General features: G+C 37.4%; 1 long non-coding RNA gene across 2 annotated transcripts in view; it reads left to right on the plus strand.

Moving 5' to 3' along the window:
* Positions 1 to 22385, plus strand: part of LOC133644840 (uncharacterized) — a 242413-nt gene that overhangs the window by 122039 nt on the left and 97989 nt on the right. Inside the window, exon 4 of one of the 2 annotated variants that reach the window (XR_009824844.1) lies at positions 22298 to 22385. This exon is cut by the window's right edge and continues 55 nt beyond it. The exons of the other annotated variant lie outside the window; for it this stretch is intronic. This is a non-coding gene — a long non-coding RNA (uncharacterized LOC133644840). The remainder of the gene's footprint in view (positions 1 to 22297) is intronic. 2 annotated transcript variants of the gene reach the window in all.

Below are 22385 nucleotides of genomic sequence, written 5' to 3' on the forward strand. Positions count from 1 at the left end.
ACTTGGTATCATTACAGTGTATGTCAGGTGTAGATCCACCCATGGCGTTTGTTTACATTCAGGAGCGCTATCTTTTGTTTGCGGTGACGCCGGCGAGCGATTGTGTCCTCCTACGGTGTGTAGTGAAGCATGTTTAGCTATTCCTCGTCCTCCAGTGATAACGATACTTGTAGGAAACTTACTTCATTTGTCGCCAGTGTTCAGTGTTATAACTTTAGTTCCGTTTTTAAGCCAAAATGCATCCGTTCTCCCTTTTCTGTCTGCACACTTTGCCTGCTTGTAAGTACTCTGTGTGTGTGCGCTGCCGAACATGCTCCTCTGCTAGTAAAACCAGCAATGACTCGACGTGACTTCAACGCGGGCCCGGTACGTTTCAGAGGCGGTATAGTACCAAATATGATCCATTAGTATCGCGGTACTATACTAATACCGATATACCGTACAACCGTAGTCTCTAATATGCTTGCCCCTCTCTCATGCTTTTGTCCAACTTTGCCTCGGAAATCCGGAACCGAAACTGAAAGTTAACTCGATACGTCAGGGCCACAGCTAGCGATCACAAACCTTCCTGGAACAGCACTTGGGAAACAACCAGTCCTGAATCCATGTAGCCTTCCACACCTGGACTCTCTTTGCAAGCCTCTCAGCCGCTATGCTCGCCTGGCTTTCGCTGATCAAATGCACCCAAGGTGTGATACCGGAGGTCCAGTCCGCTGCAAAGTGTTTGATATTTCCTCTGAAATATCCAAAACCCTTTGAATGTGTTCTTAACACAACTTTCTGATCAAGTCGAAGCGCCAAATGGAAAAGCTCCTGTGAGCGAGCACTACAAAGTGGGTAAATATTGGAATAAAGGGCCCGCTTTCAAGTCGTCCTCCTTTTGTATGTGAAATGAGGGGAAAAAAAATGTCATTAATGACGGCTTTTGGTGCGGTTTGGACATCACACGGGCTCGTAAACAGCCGCCGCGGCCGCAGATACACGAGTTAGCTCCGGAGGCGTTTGCTGGCGAGATGTGCACGTCTCACATGTGACAAGGATTAAGCAGACGCCGCTTTGTAGCGCCGTGCATTAGGGCGTGGCGATATGGCCTTTTATTAATATCTCAATATTTTTAGGCCATGTCACGATACACCATATATATGTGGATATGTTTAGTCCATGTCACGATACACCATATATATGTGGATATGTTTAGGCCATGTCACGATACACCATATATATGTGGATATGTTTAGTCCATGTCAGGATACACCATATATATGTGGATATGTTTAGTCCATGTCACGATACACCATATATATGTGGATATGTTTAGGCCATGTCACGATACACCATATATATGTGGATATGTTTAGTCCATGTCACGATACACCATATATATGTGGATATGTTTAGGCCATGTCACGATACACCATATATATGTGGATATGTTTAGTCCATGTCAGGATACACCATATATATGTGGATATGTTTAGTCCATGTCACGATACACCATATATATGTGGATATGTTTAGTCCATGTCACGATACACCATATATATGTGGATATGTTTAGTCCATGTCACGATACACCATATATATGTGGATATGTTTAGTCCATGTCACGATACACCATATATATGTGGATATGTTTAGGCCATGTCACGATACACCATATATATGTGGATATGTTTAGTCCATGTCATGATACACCATATATATGTGGATATGTTTAGTCCATGTCACGATACACCATATATATGTGGATATGTTTAGACCATGTCACGATACACCATATATATGTGGATATGTTTAGACCATGTCACGATACACCATATATATGTGGATATGTTTAGTCCATGTCACGATACACCATATATATGTGGATATGTTTAGTCCATGTCACGATACACCATATATATGTGGATATGTTTAGTCCATGTCACGATACACCATATATATGTGGATATGTTTAGTCCATGTCACGATACACCATATATATGTGGATATTTTGCCTTAGCCTTGAATGAACACTTGATGCATATAATCCCAGCAGTATGATGATTCTATGTGTCTACATTCAAACATTCTTCTTCATACTGCATTGTGGAACATGATTGGCTGTAGACAAACAACTTCTAACTTTCACTTTCGATAGTGGCGCCTTAACTATTGGCCGATATCGGATCAATACATCGGTATCGGCATGAATCGTACATCTAGTAGTGTGTAATGTTAGAAAAGTTTGATCAGGTGAAATGAGTCCAACAGAGCAGTGTTTTTGTGACTGAGATACAGTCTGGTGTGCCGTGGGAGATGATCTAATTTCACCTAATTGGGTTAAAAATATTGCTTGATTTTATACACCTTAGTGATTAGGACACCTGATTCTCATCATTTGGATGGGTGGCCAAATACTTTGGGCAATATATCTTGCAGAAATGTAGACGTGTGCAGGAAGTGGTGCTGGCAGCAAATAAGTGGCCAACTTGCTGCGTGTAATCAATGGAGACGTCAGCGAGTCATGAACACTTTGGCCGTGTGAGGAAGGCAAACACCGGCGCCCTCCTGAAGCCTCAATGGGGTCCTTCTCACATACCGGCCCACGCTTGCCAAGTCAAACGCAATATGAGCGCGGTCAGGGTTACCGCATCATTAAGTTTTGAAAGCGCTGAGTCAGCTCAAAGTGACCTGCACCCAGCAGACATTTTAACACGTTTTTTTTTTTTTTTTAATACGCTTTGCTGTACTTTACTGTTATTTTACACTATTTGCTAACACCTTGACTGTGTTTTAAAACCCACCGTGGGAGTATAACATATTTTTTTTACTGGCACAATAAAATTATTTTACTGCATTGCTGCATTATTACACTTTTTCTTTATAAACAATAAGTTGTAATTATAGCAAGGGTCTTTATTTGCCAAATAGGCAATAATTATTTCTTAACCTTTTAAAGCCTGAACAACTAAATAATTGACAGAAAAATCAGATTATTTAAAACTGAAGCTTTTATTGGTGCCTCTAAACAAATCTTTTTTTTAATTTTGTATTTTTTACAAAAGTCTATTTTCATGAATGACTTTCAATTTGTATCATATTTGACACAACCGTTCACAAAATATTTGTTGTTATTTTTTTAAACAAACCAAAACATGTTCAAACTTAAAAAGAAGTTATCTTCCCCCAGCAGCTCCAGATCACTTGGATTCACAATTTTTGGGGCATTTTCAAAGCTGTTATTTTCCATGTAAAAAAAGATACAAAGTCAACATAATTTTGTTTTTAATGTGATTTGTTTTTTCCACTCATAAAATCTGAATGATGGATATGTATATTTTGCCTCTCAGTATACCATATTATGTAATGTAAACACTATTTATTTGAAACATCTGAAGACTGCATGTTGCTCGATGGTATTTTTTATGCATGAAATGCAATAAAATGCCAATTGACTAATTTACATTACATTTTACACCTGCTGTTTAAATTTTGATACATTTTCAAAACAGTTTTATGATTCAATATGAAATATTGAGTAATTTCACCTTGCATCAACAATATATATATATATATATATATATATATATATATATATATATATATATATATATATATATATATATATATATATATATATATATATATATATATATATATATATATATATATATATATATATATATCTGTATATATATATATATATATATATATATATATATATGATAGGATGGAGCTAGACCGTGTAGTATTTATACCTAAGTAGTAAAACCTTAAAGTCACATCTTAAGTGCACAGGAAGCCAGTGCAGGTGAGCCAGTATAGGTATATATGTAGGGATATAAAGGTATATATAGTATAGGTATATATGTATATAAAGGTATATATAGTATAGGTATATATGTAGGTATATATGTATATATAGTATAGGTATATATGTAGGTATATATGTATATGAAGGTATATATAGTATAGGTATATATGTAGGTATATATGTATATAAAGGTATATATAGTATAGGTATATATGTAGGTATATATGTATATAAAGGTATATATAGTATAGGTGTATATGTATATAAAGGTATATATAGTATAGGTATATATGTAGGTATATATGTATATAAAAGTATATATAGTATAGGTATATATGTATATAAAGGTATATATGGTATAGTTATATATGTATATAAAGGTATATATAGTATAGGTACATATGTATATAAAGGTATGCAAATGTATATATAGTATAGGTATATATGTAGGTATATATGTATATAAAGGTATATATAGTATAGGTATATATGTAGGTATATATGTATATAAAGGTATATATAGTATAGGTGTATATGTATATAAAGGTATATATAGTATAGGTATATATGTAGGTATATATGTATATAAAAGTATACAGTGGGGCAAAAAAGTATTTAGTCAGCCACCCATTGACAATCAATGGGTGGCTGACTAAATACTTTTTTGCCCCACTGTATATAGTATAGGTATATATGTATATAAAGGTATATATGGTATAGGTATATATGTATATAAAGGTGTATATATAGTATAGGTATATATGTATATAAAGGTATACAAATGTATATATAGTATAGGTATATATGTATATAAAGGTATACAAATGTATATATAGTATAGGTATATATGTAGGTATATATGTATATAAAGGTATATATAGTATAGGTATATATGTATATAAAGGTATACAAAAGTGTATATATAGTATAGGTATATATGTAGGTACATATGTATATAAAGGTATATATAGTATAGGTATATATGTATATAAAGGTGTATATATAGCATAGGTATATATGTAGGTATATATGTATATAAAGGTATATATAGCTTAGGTATATATGTAGGTATATATGTATATAAAGGTATATATAGCTTAGGTATATATGTAGGTATATATGTATGTAAAGGTATATATAGCTTAGGTATATATTTAGGTATATATGTATATAAAGGTATATACAGTATAGGCGTGATATGATCAAACTCTACACAGCACTCGACAACGGCACGTTATTTGCCGATTATAATTATTGATTTGCAAAAAAATATTTTTTGGGACCAGTTAGGTGAATTTGCATAATCTCCCACGGCACACCAGACAGTATCTCACGCGGCACAGTGGTTGAAAAACACTGCTCTACTGGCCTGGCATGCATGTTACAGTGTGCGCGTCTGCAGGTAGACAAAGACAAGTTGTGTAAGTGTGTGTGTGCGTGTGTGTGTGTGTGTGTGTGTGTGTGTGTGTGTGTGTGTGTGTGTGTGTGTGTGTGTGTGTGTGTGTGTGTGTGTGTGTGTGTGTGTGTGTGTGTGTGTGTGTGTGTGTGTGTGTGTGTGTGCTGACACTTAATGTTTAACCAGCGTGTCAGAGAGGTCAGAGGCGGAGTTGTTCATTAAAAAAAGCACCAAATCGATGATTTCCTTCCTGTGGTTTGCTGGCCTGGCAGGGGTCTACTTACTTCCCCACCTGCGCTGACACAATGACCTTTATCTGGCCACGGGAGATGATTGCGTAACCGCCGCCCCGCAGCTGATAGCAGCTTCCTCTCTCGAGCTATCAGCGGGGGGTCCCGTCAGGAGTTGGTGAAAGGAGATAGCCGTCCAAATGACCTCCGACGACAAGTGGCGCACTACCCCAAATAGACGCTTTGGCGTCGGCCGCGAGCTGACTTTTCATATTTTAAGTCGGCCTTTGTAGCCGTGGCAACAGGTGCATTGTGCGGCGCGTCGTTAGTCGCCGCCAACGGTATCAAGGCAAACAGACCACACCTTTTTTTTTTTTTTGCGAGGGTCGTTTGGCCGCGTTAATCATACACCCTGCACGCTCGCAGGAAGCTGTTCACATGTGTGGGGGTGTGACAAGTACACTCTGAGCTAGTGAAGGGCTGAGCGTGCGTGTGTGTGTGTGTGTGTGTGTGTGTGTGTGTGTGTGTGTGTGTGTGTGTGTGTGTGTGTGTGTGTGTGTGTGTGTGTGTGTGTGTGTGTGTGTGTGTGCACAAAAAAAAAAATCGATTTACTTCAGAATCGCGATTCTTATTCATCCTGATTCTAAATCCATTAAAATACATTTAAAAAATCTATTTAACTATCAACACTAAAGTGGCCCTAGTGTGTGAATGTTGCCTGTTTCCGCAACCCCGAAAGGGACAAACGGTAGAAAAATGTATGGATGGATATATAAATATATACATACATGTCCGTACGTACATATATACACATACATTATAGTAAGGGGCGGCATGGCGTAGTGGGTAGAGCGCCCGTGTCAGAAACCTGAGGGTTGTCAGGTTCGCTCCCCGCCTCTTACCATGCCGTTGTGTCCTTGGGCAGGACACTTCACCCTTGCCCCCGGTGCCACTCACACTGGTGAATGAATGTTCAACGAATGGTAGGTGGTGGTCGGAGGGGCCGTAGGCGCAAATTGGCAGCCACGCTTCCGTCAGTCTACCCCAGGGCAGCTGTGGCTACGAAAGTAGCTTACCACCACCAGGTGTGAATGAATGATGGGTTTTTAACATGTAAAGCGACTTTGGGTACTTAGAAAAGCGCTATATAAATCCCAGTTATTATTATTATTATTATTATTATTATTATTATTATACACACATGCACATTTATACATATAAACACATATACACATATTGTATATAAACACATATGCACATACTGTATATACAGGTAAATATACATCCATATATACATACATATGCACATATATACATATAAACACATATACACATATTGTATATAAACACATATGCACATACTGTATATACAGGTAAATATACATCCATATATACATACATATGCACATATATACATATAAACACATATACACATATTGTATATAAACACATATGCACATACTGTATATACAGGTAAATATACATACATATATACATACATATGCACATATATACATATAAACACATATACACATATTGTATATAAACACATGCACATACTGTATATACAGGTAAATATACATACATATATACATACATATGCACATATATACATATAAACACATATACACATATTGTATATAAACACATATGCACATACTGTATATACAGGTAAATATACATACATATATACATACATATGCACATATATACATATAAACACATATACACATATTGTATATAAACACATATGCACATACTGTATATACAGGTAAATATACATACATATATACATACATATGCACATATATACATATAAACACATATACACATATTGTATATAAACACATGCACATACTGTATATACAGGTAAATATACATACATATATACATACATATGCACATATATACATATAAACACATATACACATATTGTATATAAACACATGCACATACTGTATATACAGGTAAATATACATACATATATACATACATATGCACATATATACATATAAACACATATACACATATTGTATATAAACACATGCACATACTGTATATACAGGTAAATATACATACATATATACATACATATGCACATATATACATATAAACACATATACACATATTGTATATAAACACATATGCACATACTGTATATACAGGTAAATATACATACATATAAACATACATATGCACATATATACATATAAACACATATACACATATTGTATATAAACACATATGCACATACTGTATATACAGGTAAATATACATACATATATACATACATATACACACAAATATATATACACGTATACATATATACACACAATATATTTATATATATATACACATACATATATGCACATATAAATACACATACATATATACATATAAATGTACATACATATATACATATACACACAAATATATATACACCTATACATATATACACACAATATATTTATATATACACATACATATATGCACATATAAATACACATGCATATATACATATAAATATACATACATATATACATATACACACAAATATAAATACACATATACATATATACACACAATTATATATACACATACATATATGCACGTATAAATACACATACATATATACATATATATACACACATTCACATACATATATACACAAGTAGCATTATCACTGCAGGACGAGGAATAGCTGAACATGCTTCACTACACACCGTAGCTCACCGGCGTCAAAATGTTAACAAACGCCATGGGTGGATCTACACCTGACATCCACTGTAATGATATCAAGTACAGGCACGTATCTAGTTGATACTACTATGGTTACGTCAATATTTTTGGGCATCACAACATCTTCTTTCGTTTTTTCACAATTCATATTATGTTTATTAAGTCAGGAAATACGTCCCTGGACACATGAGGACTTGAATACGACCAATGTATGATCCTGTAACTACTTGGTATCGGATTGATACCCAAATGTGTGGTATCATCCAAAACTAATGTCAAGTATCAAAGAAGAGAAGAATAAGTGATTATTACATTTTAACAGAAGTGTAGATAGAACATGTTGAAAGAGAAAGTAAGCAGATATTAACAGTAAATGAAAAAGTAGATTAATAATCAATTTTTACAGTTTGTCCCTCATAATGTAGACAAAATAAGTAGATAAATGACACAATATGTTACTGCATACGTCAGCAGACTAATTAGGAGCCTTTGTTTGTTTACTTACTACTAAAAGACAAGTTGTCTAGTATGTTCACTATTTTATTTAAGGACTAAATGACAATAATATACATATGTTTCATGTACACTAAGATTTGTTGTTAAAATAAAGCCAATAATGCAGTTTTTTTGTGGTCCCCTTTATTTAGACAAGTACCGAAAAGTAAAATATAACACTAATCTAGACTTAGACAACTTTGTTTCCACAAGGGAAATTGTTCCACACAGTAGCTCAGTTACAAAGGATGGAAAGTGTAAGGATGGAAAAGATAATGAAGGTATAAAGTAGACTAAAAAGGTACCATAGTAGCAATATAAAATATAACACTTTAGTATGGGGAACACATTCACCATTAATGAGTTGCTTATTAACATGCAAATTAGTAACATATTGACTCTTAATTAGTCATTATTAAGTACTTATTCATGCTTTATTCTGTTACTTAGAATATGTTCCCCATACTAAAGTGTTGTCCGTATATGCAATATTTACATATTATACATACAGTATATCAGTGTTTTTCAACCACTGTGCCGTGAGATACAGTCTATCTAATTTCACCTATTTGGGTTAAAAATATTTTTTGCAAACCAGTAATTATAGTCTGCAAATGATGTGTTGTTGTTGAGTGTCAGTGCACAGTAACCGTGTAATACTCTTCCATATCAGTAGGTGGCAGCAGGTAGCTAATTGCTTTGTAGATGTCGGAAACAGCGGGAGGCAGGGTGCAGGTAAAAAGGTGTCTAATGCTTAAACCAAAAATAAACAAAAGGCGAGTGCCCCTAAGAAAAGGCATTGAAGCTTAGGGAAGGCTGTGCAGAACGAAACTAAAACTGAACTGGCTGCAAAGTAAACACAAACAGAATGCTGGACGACAGCAAAGACTTACTGTGGAGCAAAGACGGCGTCCACAAAGTACATCCGAACATGACATGACAATCAACAATGTCCCCACAAAGAAGGATAAAAACAACTGAAATATTCTTGATTGCTAAAAACAAAGTAGATGCGGGGAATATCGCTCAAAGGAAGACATGAAACTGCTACAGGAAAATACTAAAAAAAACCAGGAAAAGCCACCGAAATAGGAGCGCAAGACAAGAACTAAAACACTACACTCAGGAAAACGTCAAAAAACTCCAAATAAGTCAGGGTGTGATGTGACAGGTGGTGACAGTACACCTACTTTGAGACAAGAGCTATAGTGATGCATGCTTGGTTATGCTTTAAAGTCACATCCAACAATTGCGACGACGACTTTTTACTGTCAACTGAGTTTCGTTTTTTAATGATTTCTGCGGGTGGTGTGCCTCCGCAGTTTTTCAATGAATAAAATGTGTTTTGGCTCAAAAAAAGTTGAAAAACACTATATATTATTGTATTTTTATATCATATATATATACAAAATATAACAATTACCATGTACAATATTACAGTATATGTAACACCTAATCTAGAGATTTAAGCGTAGAAAAGAAAATGAACACATGACTTATTTATAACATTTTTATGACTGAGGCCCTCCTGGGTTCCTGGGACCAAACCTGAGGGGAGCCATAAGGTAAAAACTAATGTATATATTGTATAGCTTTTATCCATCCATCCATTGTCTACCGCTTGTCCCTCTCGGGATCGCAGGGGGTGCTGGAGCCTATCTCAGCTGCATTCGGGCGGAAGGCGGGGTACACCGTGGACAAGTCGCCACCTCATCACAGGGCCAACACAGATAGACAGACAACATTCACACTCACAATCACACACAAAGGCCAATTTAGTGTTATTTATGTTTCAATTATCTAACTAAGTACACTTTTTTTATGTTTTAAGTATATTTTGAGATATGTTACTATTTGAAATTGACAACTTATTAAATTTCAGCCGACATGAGGTATACAGTATTTGCACAAACTTTCGGTATCGGATCGATATCGCTGATACCGGCCTGAATTTGAATGGGTATCGGATTGTTTAAAAAGGAAAAATATCAAAACGGCCGTGTTGATTCTCCAGTGTGTGGACCCCCTGCTGTGGTCCACGTCACACAGTGTTTCAACAATGAAGTGGACACTTCCAGCAACAAACTTTCCAGTTCAAGTCGGCCTCATTACCGCCCGGGTCCGAGCACGGCGGGGGGGCCGAGGGGCTTTCTCCCAGACGCACTTTAATGGCAGTAAAACGGGGAGAGAGAAAAAAAAAAAGGCTCTAAGGTTACGAGACGGCGAATATCTTTGGAGGAGACGGCCCGCTCTCCCTTTTGTCCCGGGGACTGGAGCCGGTCATAAATGGCTGCTCACACCAACAGAAAAGACTCCCGCTTGCCTTTATGTGACTCACTAGTCACTCCCCGCGGCTCTGCTGGCGAGTCCAGGAGCTGGAGTGTGGATTTAGGAAGCGCTTAAAGTTTGTCGTAAATATTGTCTGCTCTTAAACTGCATCACATTTCATTTTACAATCAACCTACGATGAAGATGGTAGGTGGAGTGTATATATATATATATATATATATATATATATATATATATATATATATATATATATATATATATATATATATATATATATATATATATATATATATATACACCGTATTTTCCGCACCATAAGGCGCCCCGTGTTATTAGCCGCACGTTTAATGAACGGCATATTTCAAAACTTTGTTTACCTGTTAGCCGCCCCGTGCTATTAGCCGCACCTACGCTACGCTAAAGGGAATGTCAACAAAACAGTCAGATAGGTCAGTCAAACTTTAATAATATATTACAAACCAGCGTTCTAACAACTCTGTTCACTCCCAAAATGTAATGTGCAAATGTGCAATCACAAAAATAGTAACACTCAAAATAGTGCAGAGCAATAGCAACATCAATAACTCAACGTTGCTCATACGTCAGTGTCACACAACACACAAAATAAACATTTAACGCTTACTTTCTGAAGTTAAAAAAGTCACCCGGTGTCTTCGCGTAAACGTCTTATCAACCACTCGCTCATCTTTTCTTCATCCATCCATCCCTTCGAGATAGCTTTTATGATGACACCGGCTGGAAAGTTCTCTTTTGGCAAGGTCTTCATTTTGAATATCACCGTGGGCGGAAGTTTCTGGCCGTTAGCATGGCTAGCTAGAACCACAGTAGGACGACTTCTCATTCCCTGTGGTGCGAATATTCACCGTACGTGTTCCCATTGTATCCACAGTGCGGTTCACATGAATATCAAAAGTCAGTGGAACCTTGTACGCGTGTCTCTTAGTAGGAGACATTTTGTGGTCTTTACAGAAACACACAAATGAAATTAAATATCCGCGAGCTTCTTCTTCTACGGGGGCGGGTGCTCACCTTGGCGGTTGCTTACTGTAGAATAAGAAGCGCTTCCTCTTCTATGGGGGCGGTTGCTTACCGTACAAGAAGAAGCGCTTCCTCTTTTACGGGGAAAAAAGATGGCGGCTGTTTACCGTAGTTGCGAGACCTAAACCTTATGAAAATAAATATGAATATTAATCCATATATAAGGCGCACCGGGTTATTAGCCGCACTGTCTGCTTTTGACAAAAATTGTGGTTTTTAGGTGCGGCTTATGGTGCGGAAAATACGGTATATATATATATATATTAACTAGATCCACTCAACGTCCATTGCACCGGTTGCAATTATAGCCCATTGGGTTGAGTTTTTCCTTGCCCTGATGTGAGATCTGAGCCCAGGATGTCGTTGTGGCTTGTGCAGCCCTTTGAGATGCTCGTGATTTAGGCCTATACAAGTAAACATTGATTGATTTGATTGATATAAACTAAATGTCATCCATATTTTGTGGAAATTTCCCCACCACTGCCGTGATAATTAAAGGCCTACTGAAAGCCACTACTACCGACCACGCAGTCTGATAGTTTATATATCAATGATGAAATCTTAACATTATAACACATGCCAATACGGCCGGGTTAACTTATAAAGTGACATTTTAAATTTGCCGCTAAACTTCCGGTTCGAAACGCCTCTGAGGATGACGTATGCGCGTGACGTAGACCGGGGAACACGGGTATGCCTTCCACATTGAAGCCAATACGAAAAAGCTCTGTTTTCATTTCATAATTCCACAGTATTCTGGACATCTGTGTTCGTGAATCTGTTTCAATCATGTTCATTGCATTATGGAGAAAGAAGCTGAGCAAGCAAAGAAGAAAGTTGTCGGTGCGAAATGGACGTATTTTTCGAACGTAGTCAGCAACAACAGTACACAGCCGGCGCTTCTTTGTTTACATTCCCGAAAGATGCAGTCAAGATGGAAGAACTCGGATAACAGAGACTCTAACCAGGAGGACTTTTGACATCGATACACAGACGCCTGTAGAGAACTGGGACAACACAGACTCTTACCAGGATTACTTTGATTTGGATGACAAAGACGCAGACGTGCTACTGTGAGTATGCAGCTTTGGCTTCTAAACATTTGATCGCTTGACCGTATGTGCGCAACTTTTTTTTGCGTATGTACGTAACTTTTTTAAAATATATAAGCTTTATGAACCTTGGGTTAGGTGAACGGTCTTTTGGGCTGAGTGATTGTGTGTGTTGATCAGGTGTTTGAATTGTATTGGCGTGTTCTATGGAGCTAGGAGCTAGCAGAGGAGCTAGGAGCTAGCGTAACAAACACGCAGGTGTTTTTATGCAGGATTAATTTGTGGCATATTAAATATAAGCCTGGTTGTGTTGTGGCTAATAGAGTATATATATGTCTTGTGTTTATTTACTGTTGTAGTCATTCCCAGCTGAATATCAGGTCACCCCCGCCTCTCACAGCATCTTCCCTATCTGAATAGCTTCAACTCCCCACTAGTCCTTCACTTGCACTTTACTCATCCACAAATCTTTCATCCTCGCTCAAATTAATGGGGAAATTGTCGCTTCCTCGGTCCGAATCTCTCTCACTTCATGCGGCCATCATTGTAAACAATAGGGAACTTTGCGTATATGTTCAACTGACTACGTCACGCTACTTCCGGTAGGGGCAAGCCTTTTTTTTATCAGATACCAAAAGTTGCAATCTTTATCGTCGTCGTTCTATACTAAATCCTTTCAGCAAAAAATATGGCAATATCGCAAAATGATCAAGTATGACACATAGAATAGATCTGCTATCCCCGTTTAAATAAAAAAAAATAATTTCAGTAGGCCTTTAAGGGAACACTGTCTGTACATTTTTGGGGATTTTTACTTCAAATGTTCAAAATGTTTGGGATCACGCAGAAAAAAATACTTTCATAGCACAAACGCAACTGTTGATATTTATTAACCATCATCAATATCGTGATTGTAGCTCTTCTTCTCCTCACTCTTGATTGTTTTCTCCATTCACCAAGCAAACTCCACCTTTTGTGATCTTTGATTTAAGTCTCTCTGACTCCCCTTAGTTTAGTGTCACCCCATCACTAACACTCTGTTATCTTTGGGCTAGAACCAACCAACTCATGTTTAGTGTCCCAGCACCAGAGATGAGTTTCCTTTGAGGGGCTACTTAGCCCTGAAAATTGATATGCATCAGTGTAATAATTCAAAGGTGCAGTAATGACCATAATGCCTTGTTAACCTCCCTGCAGAGGTCACATACCCCCTCTGACGTGGGCCCTAAGTCATTCCAAAGCTTGTTTACATAATGCCTCAAACCTTGAAAGAACTTAACCAACGCTTATTAGAGGATGTACCTCGGACCTTAGCGTGTATGAAGACATTACAAGTCCTTGTTTCAGAATCAAGACTTTAGGCCTCGTTCACACTGCAGGTCAATTCAGGTTATTTTTTCTTCAAATTTTTCATAACCGACCCAGGCCTCTTTCGTTTCTGGATATTAATCCGATATATATGCGATGCGTCCTCAATGTGAACGCTCCCGCACTCAGTCCGCGTTCATCCGACCAGAACGTCATCATTATTTGCCAAAATAGACGGTTACAAAATTAAGGCTGCAGCTAACGATTATTTTTCTATCGATTAATCTATAGATTATTTTTTCGATTAATCGGTAAATCTATAGATTATTTTTTCGATTAATCTATAGATTATTTTTCCTTTTACCGATTATTTTTGTATTCAAAATGAAGATGAAAAAATAAATGTAGGCCCGTTTTTTCAAAAGGCATGGCTTTTATTTACAAAAAAAAAGAAGTATGGCCACTCAGTCAACATTGACAACAACATGACTAAATATTCTGTAACAATGTAAACATTTAAAACTTTTAACATTTAACAAAATTAAAAGTAGCTTATTTGCTTTTTAATGTGCAAATATAAAAGTCAACATCCAGTGCAAATCTTAATATTCTGCAATAGTATAAGCATTTCAAAAGTAAAAGTATTGCTTATTTTGCTTTAAAATGTGCAAAAATAAAGATAAACATCTAATACAAAAAAGTGCAAAACGAAATATTCTGTAACAACAGTGTAAACATTTCAACAAAAGTGAAAGTATTGCTTATTTGCTAAAATGTGCAAAAATAAAGATAAACATCCAATACAAAAAAGTGCCAATCTAAATATTCTGGAGCACTGTAAACATTAAGTATTGCTTTTAAAATGTGCAAAATAAACATCCAGTCCAACACAGTACACAATAACCAATTCTACTCATTCCAGTGAGTGACTAACAGTTGTAATGAAGAAAGGTTAGCATGTGTACATGCTCTGGTTCTTTTCTTGTTTACAATATTCCCAGCAGCTGAAAATAGGCACTCAGAAGGGGTCGATGTGGCTGGAACTGAGAGGTAATGGTAGTGTGACGTAAATATGCGACGCGTCGACGCACAAAAACGGCGTCGACGTCTTTACGTAACCGATGACGTCGACTATGTCGACGCGTCGTTTCAGCCTTATACAAAATAAGTCGTTGATCAACTGAGCAGAAAACAGGTGAAAATAAAATGTTTTAGGAACTCACGGGAAAGTTTTAGATTCAAGATTGTTTATTGTCATATGCACAGTTAAACAGACCGTTTGCCGTAAAATGAACCACTCCTGTCTCCGACTGCTTGCTCACAGTCTTGCTCTTCCAGCAGACGTCCAAGCAGAATATCCCGTTAAACTGCCAAAATACTTGTCCCCTTCCTTCTTAATCTAGTTCGGTTCAGAAAATGTTGACTTTGATCGCACAAAACCCTTGAAGTTGCCACAAATGCGCCAGCACTGAGACGGACTAGAGTTGAAGCCATGTTTACTTCTGTAAACACTGCAGTGTGTGCGATACCAGGACATCAAGTCAGATTGCATTCACATTAGAAATCACTTTTTTTGTCATGTGAACGGTCACTAAAAAGATCTGATTCGACAAAAGAATCCGAATGGATCATAGCCTTCGTTTATTCCGGATCTAATTTGGACCGGTCCCTCGTACCATCCCAACCACGATCAGTTCTGACCATGTTTACTTCTGTAAACACTGCAGGACATCAAGTCAGATTGCATTCACATTGAAATCACTTTTTGTGTCATGTGAACAGTCACTAAAAAGATCTGATTCGACAAAAGAATCCGAATGGATCATAGCCTTAGTCTATTCCGGATCAAATTTGGACCGGCCCCTTGTACCCTCCCAACCACGATCAGTTCTGACCATGTTTACTTCTGTAAACACTGCAGTGTGTGCGATACCAGGACATCAAGTCAGATTGCATTCACATTAGAAATCACTTTTTGTGTCAAGTGAACGGTCACTAAAAAGATCTGATTTGACAAAAAAAATCAGAATGGATCATAGCCTTAGTCTATTCTGGATCTAATTTGGACCGGTTTCTCGTACCATCCCAACCACGATCAGTTCTGACCATGTTTACTTTTCTAAACACTGCAGTGTGTGCGATACCAGGACATCAAGTCAGATTGCATTCACATTAGAAATCACTTTTTGTGTCATGTGAACGGTCACTTAAAAGATCTGATTTGACAAAAAAAAATCTGAATGGATCGTAGCCTTAGTCTATTCCGGATCTAATTTGGACCGGTTTCTCGTACCATCCCAACCACGATCAGTTCTGACCATGTTTACTTTTCTAAACACTGCCGTGTGTGCGATACCAGGACATCAAGTCAGATTGCATTCACATTAGAAATCACTTTTTGTGTCATGTGAACGGTCACTAAAAAGATCTGATTCGACAAAAGAATCCGAATGGATCATAGCCTTCGTTTATTCCGGATCTAATTTGGACCGGTCCCTCGTACCATCCCAACCACGATCAGTTCTGACCATGTTTACTTCTGTAAACACTGCAGGACATCAAGTCAGATTGCATTCACATTAGAAATCACTTTTTTTGTCATGTGAACGGTCACTAAAAAGATCTGATTTGACAAAAAAATCAGAATGGATCATAGCCTTAGTCTATTCCGGATCTAACTTGGACCGGTCCCTCGTACCATCCCAACCACGATCAGTTCTGACCATCTTCTTCTTCTGTGAACCTTGGGTGCACTTGGGGACGGCGTGAAAATAGTGTCAAAGCGCTTTGAGTACCTTGACGGTAGAAAAACGCTATACAAGTATAACCCATTTACCATTTACTTCACGCTCAACAGCCAGCTCATTTCTGAGGCCCCCCGGTCCTGTTGCTTGAACTCTGACCCTCCCTGAGCTGGAACGGGAAAGGCTCCTACCAGCTCGCGCTAACCGGAAAAGGAAACCCAACACCGACATCTCTTCCATAGGATTGTCAAGCTTTACTAAAAATAAACAAACAATGAAACAACTCCCTTCTTTTGGATGTTGTGGCCCCCGCCGAGCACACCTATAATTACACCTTCTCTCCGTTTAGGTTGGAATGCATCCTAAACACAATTATGTCTCTCTCTAATAGTAATAATGATAGGCCTCGGGGGGGAGATGCCTGCAACTCTATTCCAGGGTTGTCCCCATGCCAATATTTTGGTACTTTTCAAAATAAAGGGGACAACAAAGAAAATGTCATTATTGGCTTTATTTGAACAGGAAATCTCAGGATACATTAAACTAGTGTTGTTCCGATACCGGTACCAAAATTATTTCGGTACTTTTCTAAATGAAGGTGACCACAAAAAAATTGCATTATTGGGTTTATTGTAACAAAAAATCTTAGGGTACATGAAACATATGTTTATTATTGTAATTTAGTCCTTAAATAAAATAGTGAACATACTAGACAACTTGTCTTTTAGTAGCAAGTAAACAAACAAAGACTCCTAATTAGTCTGCTGACGTATGCAGTAACATATTGTGTCATTTATTGTATTATTTTGTCAAAATTAATAAAGGACAAGCTGTAAAAAATTATTATTAATCTACTTGTTCATTTACTTTTAATATCTGCTTACTTTCTGTTTTAACATGTTCTATCTACACTTCTGTTAAAATGTAATAATCACTTATTCTTCTCTTCTTTGATACTTGACATTAGTTTTGGATGATACCACGCATTTAGGTATCAATCCGATACCAAGTAGTTACAGGATCATACATTGGTCATATTCAAAGTCCTCATGTGTCCAGGGACGTATTTCCTGACTTTGTAAACATCATATGAATTTAAAAAAAACTAAAGATGTTGTGATGCCAAAAAATATCGATGTAATCATAGTAGTTTCGACGAGATACGTGTCTGTACTTGGTATCATTACAGTGGAACCCATGGCGTTTGTTTACATTGTGACGCCGGTGAGCTACGGTGTGTAGTGAAGCATGTTTAGCTATTCCTCGTCCTGCAGTGATAATGATACTTGTAAGAAACATACTTTATTTGTCGCCATGGAGACAATGATTAGGGATTTAGAAGTAGCTAAAACACTGTGGATGGACGTTAGCCGCTAGCTAGCTAGCCATGTCTTAAAGCACCTCTTCCTGAGGGTGTTTCAGTGTTATAACTTCACCTTTATCCTTCACCTAAATGCGTCCGTTCTCCCTTTTCTGTCCACACACTGTGTCTGCTTGTAAGTACTCTGTGTGTGTGCGCTGCCCAACATGCTCCTCTGCTCGTAAAACCAGCAATGCCATGACGTGACTTCGACGCGGGCCGTCGGGCATGTTTTCATCATGGAAGAAAGGAAGGCTTAAAAGAATGGTTAGAAGTTGAAGCTGGCCCATAAAAGATGAAGTGACGTCCAAAGGAGGCTTTGTTGTGGAAGTGTAGATAGCGTACCTGTCACCACCACACATGTGGCGTCTCGCCATCTTTTCTCCGCGCATGCAGGGCTCTCCTTTATGGCACTTTTTTCACGCTTTGCCACACATGACAAGACTTTATGGGCCATATTTTCTCTGCACAATTTGTCTGCGGAGCAAAAGTGACACAGCCGTTACATTTAGAGGCTGCGAGCCCATAAAGTAGCCTCCTCCTATTTCAGACCATAACCACGGCCTGGCCGCCATTAACCCCACCTCCTGTGTCCACTTAACCCTTTCACACTCTGCCAGTGCACCATGTGGGAACCTTCTGGCACCTAACGGTTCCATCCCATTCCTGGGGCGACAATTCCATTCAGAATCGATTCTCGATTCAAACCCATTTTCGCAATGTATAATTTGCTGTAATGATGATAATTATAATGACGTAACACAACATAAACACAACACAACCATTACCCAGAATCCCATGCAGCCCTAACTCTTCCGGTCTACATTATACACCCCCGCTACCACCAAATCCCCCCACACATCAACCCCCCCCCCCCCCCCCCTCTCCGTGCGTTGGTTGAGCGGAAGAGTTAGGGCTGCATGGGATTCTGGGTATTGGTACCGTCAGTGTAAGATGTGTGGCTGCTGAGTTAGTACGCCTTGCTGTCACTTACGTGAGCAAGCTGAAATTGCATTCTACGTGTGGTCGAGCAGGTACACTGTTAGGGCGGACTGTAGAGGGCGCCAAATGCAGTGTCATCACGCTCTGATATTCGGGAGTCTCCCGGGAAAAATGAGAGGGTTGGCAAGCGTGACGCTATCAAGCGCCATTCATTCAAAACTCGCGGGCTGCACTAACATCAAATTTCCACATTAAAGTGCGTGCCGGTGCGTGTGTCGGAGACCCCTGGTTAACATAGCACAAAGCATTTAAGCTTTGTATGCAGTGTTTTTCATTTTAAATTTTACATTTTTTTTTGTGGCTCCCATTGCTTTCTTTAATTTGTGAAACTTGCCAAAATGGCTCTTTGAGTGGTAAAGGTTGCCGACCCCCGCCCTAGCTCATAACATCTTTCCCCCTATAAAGAAATAATGTTAACTCAATAAAGTGTATTTCTTTTTTTAGCTTTAACTTTTCATTTTTTAGCATTGTAACCACATTTGCGAACAACTTTTCTCTTCATAGAATTTTCTTTCAATAAAAGAAATAAACAAACAGTTATGTCAAATAGCAGCAGAAGTGCACTTTTTGGAGAGCTGTATTATTTCCAGTTTTGTGCACAAGGGAATGATTTTATTTAACACTATATTATTATTTATACACCTATAGTGATCACAGAGACAGGTTGTTTTTGTGTTACCTTATATATTTGTTTTTCCGAAAAAATCCCACTTAATATACTTTGGGTAACAACAGTCAATATTTATTTTTTTTATTTTATTTTTTTTAGGGGGGTAACAGTCAATATTTATTTATTTTTGTATATTAAATTGTTTTCTTATATAATAAAAGTGAGCTTTTGTTAAACCAAATATTGTGTGTTTTTTTCCATATACAACAACCTATCTGGACTCCATAAGAGAATCGATAAGGAATCGGTTCGATAAGAGGATTCCATAATAGGCTCGAACTCGATAATTTCTTATCAAACATCATCCCTATTCAAAACAGAGTTTCCAATCATTTCTACAACTCTTATTTTTTTGTGATGTAGTGATTGGAGCACATACTTGTTGGTCACAAAAAACATTCATGAAGTTTGCTTCTTTTATGAATTTATTATGGGTCTACTGAAAATGTGAGTTGGTCAAAAGTATACATACACCAATGTTAATATTTGCTTACATGTCCCTTGGCAAGTTTACCTGCAATAAGGCGCTTTTGGTAGCCATCCACAAACTTCTGCTTGAATTTTTGACCACAAAATTGGTGCAGTTCAGCTAAATGTGTTGCTTTTCTGACATGGACTTGTTTCTTCAGCATTGTCCACACGTTTAAGTCAGGGCTTTTGGGAAGGCCATTCTAAAACATTCATTCTAGCCTGATTTAGCCATTCCTTTACCACTTTTGAGGTGTGTTTGGGGTCATTGTCCAACTGCGCCCAAGACCCAACCTCCGGGCTGATGATTTTAGCTTGTCCTGAAGAATTTGGAGCTAATCCTCCTTTTTCATTGTCCCATTTACTCTCTGTAAAGCACCAGTTCCATTGGCAGCAAAACAGGCCCAGAGCATAATTCTACCACCACCATGCCTGACGGTAGGGATGGTGTTCCTGGGATTAAAGGCTTTTGATGGCGACTGTATATGTATCTAAGAATGGGGATGAATAAGAATCGTGAATCGGACATGAATCGATTTTTTTTGTTTTATTTTTGCCTCATCCCTCACTTTGTGTGAGTAAAGATTACACTACTACCTGATAGGTCGGAGAAAGAAAGACATTTTGACCTACTTGTAAGTACACCGTGTGTGTGCGTTGCTAACAGCAATGTCACATGTCCGGTGAAAAAAAATAAAAAAAATACAGTTTTTAATTCATTAGTATTCAGTGTTTCACACACATTCATTTATTTGTGGCGGCCTGCCACGAAAGAATTACGTCCGCCACAAATAAAAAATAAAAAAAAAAAAATAAATAAAAACATTTTTTTTGGTTTTTTTTGTTTTGTTTTTTTTGTCCTGTCCAGCTTCTCAGGCAAATCAGATGCCCATATAGGCTGTTCAGATTTACTTTACAAAAGAGAAGTGTAGGATACTTCTCTTGTTGCCTTATTTGTATTTGACCACTACTGTTTTCTGTTTATTTGTTACTGACTGTGGCAGGACACCTCTGCCTCTGTTTCACTTTATGTTGCTGGTAAATAATATGGTTGTAGTAGTAGGCTAAAGTTAAATTATTTAGTATGCACTAATTAAAGGGGCAGAGCTTTAAGAGACATTTTAGCTTTTATATTTTATAAGATATATTTTTTGTAAGAACCACAATTAATAAATATATTTCAGTGATTAACTTATTGTTCAAATCTGTGTATAAATATGTACATAAAGTGTTGTAATTATATTGTAAAATGGATGGATGGACGTTTAAAACAAAACTGTTATTATTAATTAGTAAGTATACATTTTTTGAGCCTTTTTAGAGAAAATCATATCATTGTAGTAAATTATGCAAATTACTCGATGATGTCATGGTGACCACGCCCATAGCCACGCCCCCACCGCCACAGGTATTTTGGCAGTTTATGGGAAACACTGGTATTGTAGTACTTCATAATATACTTGACACCCCTATTATTATGATATAATACATTAAAATGACACTTTTTCAAAACCAGTTACAGGTTTGAAAAGATTTGTCTGGTTGCCTGGCGATGGCCTAAAAACGTTTTGAAAAAAAAAAAAAACTGTTAAAAAGAAAACTTTTTTCTAGTTTTTTGACAATGATAAACATATATATAACAATCGTGATTCTGATGTGAATGTATTTTGTATGCACCCCTGCTCACAGATGCTACCTGGTGGTTGTTTGAGCACACTGCAGCTCGCCCTGAATAGTCCCACTCCTTAATGCTTCAGTCACACGCAGGATTCTCACA

The sequence above is a fragment of the Entelurus aequoreus genome, linkage group LG28, assembly GCF_033978785.1.
Source record: "Entelurus aequoreus isolate RoL-2023_Sb linkage group LG28, RoL_Eaeq_v1.1, whole genome shotgun sequence".
Taxonomy (NCBI): Eukaryota; Metazoa; Chordata; class Actinopteri; order Syngnathiformes; family Syngnathidae; genus Entelurus; species Entelurus aequoreus.